We start from the raw sequence: 8,163 nt of genomic DNA, 5'->3' as shown, positions 1-8,163 counted from the left end.
ACTTGTTTCTGTCTCATCTCAACAAAAATTTGAAGCGATGGACGTTAAGGCCCTCGGCATGTCACAGTTCTCAGACAGACCGCGTTATAGCTCTTGGGTCTCGAACAGACCATGTTATAGCTCTTGGACAGATCAGTGTTACAGCTCTGTGTTACAGCTCAGTTTTATTTAGAAAATAATAGGAAAATACATCCTTGAGGCGTGAGGGCAGGCCGACCCAAAGATGCGAAGAGAAGAGAGAGAGAGAGAACGAGCGCAGGGTGGGGAGAGACCCTCCAGCTCTTTGGCTCCTCTTTTTATATGTTTTTTTTCCTCTCCCTGGGCCTGCCCTATGTAAATTGGGCTAGCCAGGAGTGTTGTTTGTTCTACCTGAGGTCCTCACTCTGGTCCTCGGACCTTCCTTTGTTCTGTTTTCGTGGGCTTTTCCCTTCCTTGTCTTTTAGCCATCACCATTCTGGACTCCTTTTTCCTATTCTAACTACAGAACAGAATCATTTGTTTAGCCTGCCCCTGTGTTGTGAGCTTTGAGAGCCTAGCCCATATCTGTTAATTCTTAGAAGTTCATGCCCAGCTAAAAGCCCCTGAGGGCCCCGTGAATGTTTTCTGAATGAGTGACTCCACATTTAAACATTCATCTAGGAGGAAGAAGGTGAAGAAATGCTGAAGATAGTATCTGTGAGCAGGACTTCAAATACAGAGACAGCTGAGGGGGTAAATTGATAGCAGGGATGGACTCTCACATTCATACTGTATCAAATAGCTCACAGAATATTTTGTTGAATGTTATTAAACTTCATGTCCACTATAACATCAAGAATTAGCATGTATACCAATTTATGGATCAGGAAACTGAAGAAAACCAGCTAGTTGTACAACCTTATTCAAGCAGAACTGATGGGACCAGCTACTTTAATTCCAAACACTGTCTCTAGGACATGGCAATCTGCAACTTTCAGCTTATTTTCTTTATTGTCTATATATGTTTTTTCCAATCATCTTTTCTCTTCCCAATCTCACTGCTTCATCACCTCATTTTCCAGATGTTTCTTGTCCCCTCTACTTTTCCACACTTCCTCATTCATCAAAGGGGCACTATTTAATAGAAACCCCACCCCCCACCCCAGTTTTCTCTGAGCCCTTACCCTCTTCTTTCCTGACCTTGTTGATTCTCCAGCTATTCCCCCTGCCTTGCTCTCACTTTTATGGAGAAAGTTGAAGGGAAAGAACTTTAAGATATGAGTTCTAGTTTTGATTCACTACCCACTTAGGTCCTTTATTTACACTCTAGTGTTCAGACCCCCTCTCCACTCCTCCTCCCCTCGCAACACTGGATATTTCCAAGAATTGTCAAAGTATTAACTAAAATCATGCTTGGGAAAACATTTCATAAAGTTCTAAAGAACTAAAGAAATGTATGTTGTCTTTTACTATGTGACTCTCACACAGAAGGGAATGTCCAGGGCACTAGTAAGTAACAAATCTAGTTTGAAGGAATTGCCAGGAGCAACAAAATTGCTGAAGACAAGTGGCCCCAAGCAGGCCCAGATACAGTGCCCCCTCCCAGAGAAGCAAGTACCTCTGAACAGCACCCTAGACAAAAAGTGGGTAAGAGGAAATAATTTGGGTACTTCACTTCCTCTAATTCCTCTAGAAAGGCTAATAACTATGGCCCAGGTATGTAGGGTAGACTTTGGGTAGGTGTGGGTTTAAGCTGGATTGATCTGAGACCTAAAGGTAGCACTGTGGCCTTTGGAAAGGAAAATCTTACAAATTTTCTGAGGTTCTGACTGCTTATCTGTAAAGTGAAGATAAACAATCTTCTTATTGCTTTCAAACACACTGAAAAGTGTTCAAAAGCATTAAATTAAATATAGAAGTGTTGACACATTGAAGTTGTTCAATAAATCCAGCTGTGACAATAGGGCCATGCTTTGTTAGTGTTTATGCCCAGGCCTCTGCACAATGCCTTATCTGTAATGTGCCCTCAACATATATTTTCTGAGTAGATGTGTCTGTGAACTATTTTCTAAGTAAGGACGTTGGGAAATTAAACCTACTAACAGTAAGTACCGGATGCTAACATTAAACTGGGCATCTTTAGTCAGTGTGTAGCCTCAGTTTCTCTGAACCAGTAGTTACAGGGAGAAAAAACAAAGTATAGAGAAGGGACTTTCCTGGTGGTTAAGACTCCGTGCTTCCACTGCAGGAGGCTGGGTTCCATTCCAGGTCAGGGAACTAAGATCCCACATGCCATGTAGTGCGGCCAATAAATAAATAATATAACATTAACAAATAAAAATCCATACATAAAAATTTTTTAAATAAATGTAAAAAAATTTTTAACAAAGTATACAGAGGAACAGGTGGGTGATATCACAGTTTCTGATCAAACAGGATCTAACTCTCCAGACCCTACCAGCCTTGCTCAGCTTCTCTTCTCCAACTCAGAACTCAGAAGAAAGGAGACTGAAGTGAAGATGCACAGCCTATGAGAAAGAGTGAGCTATGTGTACCAAGAGGTCAGCGAGCCCCAGGACGACAACTACCTCTGTGACCCACCCCATGAGCCCATTCGAAAGGAGACTGAAGTGAAGATGTACAGTCTACGAGAAAGAGTGAGCCACGTGTTCCAAGAGGTCAGCGAGCCCCAGGATGACGACTACTCTGTGAGTGACACCACGGGCCCATTCACAGAGAAGCAGTTATGAGGCCTTGGCACAATAATAAAACCTCACCATTTGGTCCCCCAATCATCCCTTTCCTCTTATGACTTGGGGTACAGGATCAAGGCCAAATGCCGTGAGCGCCCCGGTTCATTCTGAAGTTCTTTATGACCAGCAACATCACTATACCTCCCCTCATCTCCGTTGCTCTTGCCTCCAGATTGTGAGAAGTGTCAGAACTTCATCAAAAGCTGTGCTGTTCACGGGCTCCTGACCTTTGTAAAAGACTGTGCAGTGGAAAAGGGGCATGTCAATCGCTTAGCCCTCAGTCTGCCTGCTGGGTTAAGTATCAGACCATCAGGCATCCCTGAGGCTGTACTTGGAGTGTGGAACGAGGTGTCTGATCTGCCGCTGGGCCTGCACTTTGGCTCCTACAAGGGCCAGATCATAGACGATGAAGAGGCTGCCAACAGTGGTTACTCCTGGCTGGTGAGAACACCCCTCATCCCCTGTCCTCTGACCTCCAATCACTGGTGCATGTGGCGGGGGAGCTCACGTCTACATGTGAGAACATGGATGAGGATAACATGGCCAGCCCTGTGTACTGTGTGCACCGTGTGTGAACACGGGACTTCTATCTACAGATCAGAGGAGAGGTGGGAGCACAGTGGTACAGGCACATAGAAGTGGCTTCTCCCATGTGGAGTCCTTGCCCTGAGTGCACCAACAGACTCAGACATGGAGGTGATGATTAAGGAGCTTACCACGTGGTCACGACTGACAACTGAATTCATGCAGGCTGAAGTGCACTAATGATAGCAGAGGGAAATAATTCTTCTGTTACCTCCCACCAAAAAAGAAAAAGAGAAGAAAGTTTTTAATCCTTTTTCTGACACTCAGATCACCAAAGGGAGAAACTGCTATGAGTATGTGGATGGAAAGGACACGTCTTGGGCCAAATGGATGAGGTGAGTACAGTGAGCCTGCAGGTATGAAGATCGCTCCTCCTTCAAGCCCACAGCCCCTTCCTTCTCAACTAGCCTCCTTCAATAGCTTTCACATCTTTCCTCTTTTTCCACCATACTGTGTTCTTTCCTTTCAAAAGACAATAGAATGAAAGAAATAAAAATGTAGTATATGCCCTCAAAATATAAGTCTCTATGCTCAACAAAACTGGGGTACTTGAAAACAACTTGAGGAGTCTAGATTCACCAAGGACACTTTAACTCACCTAACTGACCCTTACCAACCACTTTCTGTGTTCCAAAACAGTAGAGTTCATTATTGAAGCAGATCACACAACCCATGTCTTTTGGAGGATACACTTCAGATGGAAATTAACCAATTGATTTTAGGAATATGTAACCTTAATTTTTCTACTTTTGAAGAACTGTACAGTGCCAGGATAACCTAACATGAGGGACCTTGAGCCCATGAGGGAAGCAACCTCCCCAGGCTAAGCTCTAGTGAGAAGTGGGCCCTGAGGCCTGGGAAGGAATGGGGGTCAGGACCTTTCTCTGAGGACCTTTCATCAGGGGAGGCAGAAAGTGAGTATTACTGTTCTGTGTCTCGAGCTAAGTCAGAGCACGCTCCAAGTTTCCACAGGAAGGTGTTGGCAAGTGAATGGGACCCTGTATACATGTGGGGAGACTGGAGGGCCTCGGAAAAGAAGGCAGGCTGGGGTGAGTGCTAAGGATTGCATGCTACCCTAGAAGTAACAAGTTCTGTGGAATGAAAGAGAACTTTGAGTTTAGAGGAGCTAGCGGTCACCAGTCTTATGGTCAGTCCAGGTGAAGACAAACGTGGAACTGGGCTCTGGAAAATGGCTAATTAGGTAAGGAGAGAAAAGCATTCCAGCCAGGAATAGGACCGGAAATAGGATTTGGAGATAGAAATTCACATGGTGCGGTCAAAAGTGTGAACAGAAAGTCCCCAGGAGGGGTGGTGGGGGCTGTGGCGGCCTCAGAGACTGAAGGCCAGGAGCCGGGATCAGGTCTGACAGGTGGAGGGGACTCACCACTTGTGGTTTCTCTTTCCCAGCCTCAACCCCAGGTATGTGAACTGTGCCCGGGACGACAAGGAGCAGAACCTGATAGCCTTCCTGAGTCACCGGCAGATCTTCTACCAAACCTGCCCGGTGGTCAGGCCAGGCTGTGAGCTGCTGGTCTGGTATGGGGACAAGTACAGCCAAGAGCTCAGCATCAAGTGCGGCAGCAGGTGGAAGAGTGAGCTCATGGCCAGCATAGGTGAGGGCTACTCTTCAAGCACCCCACCCCATCCTAGGGAGCTTCCCTGGTCTGGCTCTGAAGCAGAGTACAATCCAGTGTAAAGTCAGTCAAGTCTCAATTAAAATGCCTCAGAAATTGATTCATTTCATATGACTTTTAGGAAAAAATTATATTAAAACTTTTTGTTCTCATTTCTAATATTTCATGCAAAAAATACATGACATCACATTTTGCTGAAAGGCTTAGAGGCAGAAAGCAAATTTTCTAGCACCTACCAGCTCTCTCACCTTTAGCTGTTTCTTCCTCATTTCCTCCACACTTCTAAGTGACATGTGTACACTGATTTGCATTCAGTCACTGTTTCAGTTCATTGTCATGTGAGTTCATACTCTGTGCCAGACTAGGCTCCATGCCCTGAAATAGACAGAACCACCTTCTGGGGCAATATATGCTTAATACCAGACAGGCTGCTGGTTGCTATAAGAAAAACCAGTCCAGGAAAAGGACCTCGGATCAGTGTGAGCAGCGGGTGGGGTGTGGCAGAGGATGGTGGGGCAGGGTCTCTCCAGAGGTAACACTTGTGGGAATGGATTCAAGGCAGGGGAGCAGCCAGTGCCATAGCCCCAGGGCTGGGAAGAGAGGCCATGCCAGTGGTTGTAGGAGGAAGTACAGAGGGAGACGAAGGAGGATGGATGGAACATGGAAGCCTCAGGGCCCATGTCCATTTGCAGGCACCTGGAATCTTCCAGGGTAACATCGAACAACCATGCAGCTTTCAGCTTCAAGTGGCATGTTCTCTGTTCTAAGACGATGCTTCGGTTCATTTTTGGGAAGAGACAGCAGTGGGGAATCCCTTCAGAGGTCAGTTCATCGCCAGACGAGAGGGGACAGTGGGCTGGCTAAAGAAGCATGGGAGTCAGGGCGTGAAGAATGGCAACCCATTCCAGTACTCTTGCCTGGAAAATCCCATGGACGGAGGAGCCTGGTAGGCTACAGTTCATGGGGTTGCTAAGAGTCAGACATGACTGAGAGTCTTCACTTTCACTCATTGGAGAAGAAAATGGCAACCCACTCCTGTGTTCTTGCCTGGAGAATCCCAGGGACGGGGGAGCCTGGTGGGCTGCCGTCTATGGGGTCGCACAGAGTCGGACACGACTGAAGTGACTTAGCAGCAGCAGCAGCAGGATGTGAAGAGTCTGGATGGAGATGTATTTTTAAACAGGACTTCCTAGTGCATTTTAAATGGACTGCTGCTGCTGCTAAGCCGCTTCAGTTGTGTCCGACTCTGTGCGACCCCATAGAAGGCAGCCCACCAGGCTCCCCCGTCCCTGGGATTCTCCAGGCAAGAACACTGGAGTGGGTTGCCATTTCCTTCTCCAATGCAGGAAACTGAAAAAATAAAGTGAAGTCGCTCAGTCGTATCTGACTCCTAGCGACCCCATGGACTGCAGCCTACCAGGCTCCTCCATCCATGGAATTTTCCAGGCAAGAATACTGGAGTGGGGTGCCACTGCCTTCTCCGTTAAATGGACTAGACTGAATTAAATAGATGAGGTATGAATACTCATGAGGCTTGAGAAAGAACACATCTTCATTTTATGATTTATGGAAAACTGAGAGAGAAGCAATTCATGAACCAATGGGGGCAGCAGGAACCAGAGACCTCTAGTCCATGGGACCTGGGCCACTCGGTCTCATCCAGTCTGAATCCCACTTCATGTAGAGACCCAGACACAAAAGATGCTCTTTGAATGAGGACCCTCAAATTCAGCTTTACTTGCACATGCTAAAGCATCACCCCCTATGCTGCCTCCCATATTCAGAGAGCTCTAGGCTGGGCACTCCTAACTTAAATAGACCTTTTCCCCTCACAGGGAGCCACTCAGGATGATTCCACCTAAGTCATCAAAAGTCTTCTCTCTCAGTACGATAAAATACCTGTGACCACTGTGACATGAATTTTCAGATACTTATATGTAGGGAAAGGTCCCTGCAGATCCACCTCTATCAGGAGAGACACTGCCTCTGATGCTACTGGAAGGTCCCTAGTCTGGGGATTTGTAGAAAAGGTCCTTGACACAGGCTTCCTGGATTTCTGTAGAAGATGCAGAGAATAAGAATGGAATGGAAAAGTGGACTGTAAAGGAACACTTGGTGGGAGACAGATCTTGCACTGTCAGCACTAAGATGATTAGTGGGGCAGGCTTTACCATGACAAACCAGCTACCTGACCAAAAGCTTCCTCTTTCAGCAGAACCAAAGCCCAAAATCCACCCATGTGCCTCCTGCTCCCTGGCCTTCTCCAGTCAGAAATTCCTCAGCCAACATGTTGAACATAATCACCCCTCTCAGATCCTCCTGAGAACATCTGCAAGAGACCGCCTCCAAACAAAGGATTCCTGCCCAGGCAATCAAAATCATCATCAGCAATATTCTGATCCACACAGCTGGAGAGACAAACCTGAGGATCGAGAAGTCAAGGAAAGGCCCCAACCTTTGCTGAAAAGCGTAAGGCTGAGGAGAGTTTCAAGGGCCTCTTCCTACTCACCCAAAGGACAAATGGGGGATACCTGGGTAAGCGAGAGAATGATGCAAGAGCCCAGCACAGGCCAGAAAGTGAATACAGAGGACACAGGCAAATTATGTATGGGGGCAGGAGTTTTAACAATTATAAGAGTTAAGAGTGTGGGCAAGACTCCAAGGATAGGTCAAGTCTCATCACACACCAGAGGATACACACTGGGGAAAAACCCTATGCTTGCAGGGAGTGTGGGCGAAACTTCAGTGAGAAGTCACCTCTCATCAGACCCCAGAGGACACACATAGGGGGGAAGCCCTTTGTTTGCAGGGAGTGTGAGTGAGGCTTCAGTCACATCAAGCACCAGAGGACACACACAGGGGAGAAGCCCTATGTTTGCAGGGAGTGTGAGCAAAGCTTCAGTGAGAAGTCAACTCTCATCAGACACCAGACGACACACACAGGGGAGAAGCCCTATGTTTGCGGGGAAGTTGAGTAAGTCATTACCAATAAACCACATATTAGCCAGAGGAGGATTACTGTAGCCATCACATACTTCAACTCTGAGGGGGCCTCAGAGGAGGTCTGTGATCCGTTACACTCCCCAAGACTGTGATGAGAGACTTCCCTGGTGGTCCAGTGGCTAAGACATAATGCTGCCAATGCAAACACCCATGTTCAATACCTGACTGGGGAACTAGATCCCACATGCTGCAATTAAGACCCAGTGCAGCCAAATAAATAAATACATTTT

General features: G+C 46.7%; 1 pseudogene; it reads left to right on the top strand.

Moving 5' to 3' along the window:
* Positions 1-223: 223 nt before the first annotated feature.
* On the top strand, positions 224-7,908 carry LOC104991033 (annotated as a pseudogene).
* The last annotated feature ends 255 nt before the right edge of the window (positions 7,909-8,163 follow it).

This window comes from Bison bison, unplaced genomic scaffold (genome assembly GCF_000754665.1).
Source record: "Bison bison bison isolate TAMUID 2011002044 unplaced genomic scaffold, Bison_UMD1.0 scf7180017864181, whole genome shotgun sequence".
Lineage (NCBI taxonomy): Eukaryota > Metazoa > Chordata > Mammalia > Artiodactyla > Bovidae > Bison > Bison bison.
Note: the sequence above shows the minus strand (reverse complement) of the source record. Positions and strands in the feature narration are given on the sequence as shown.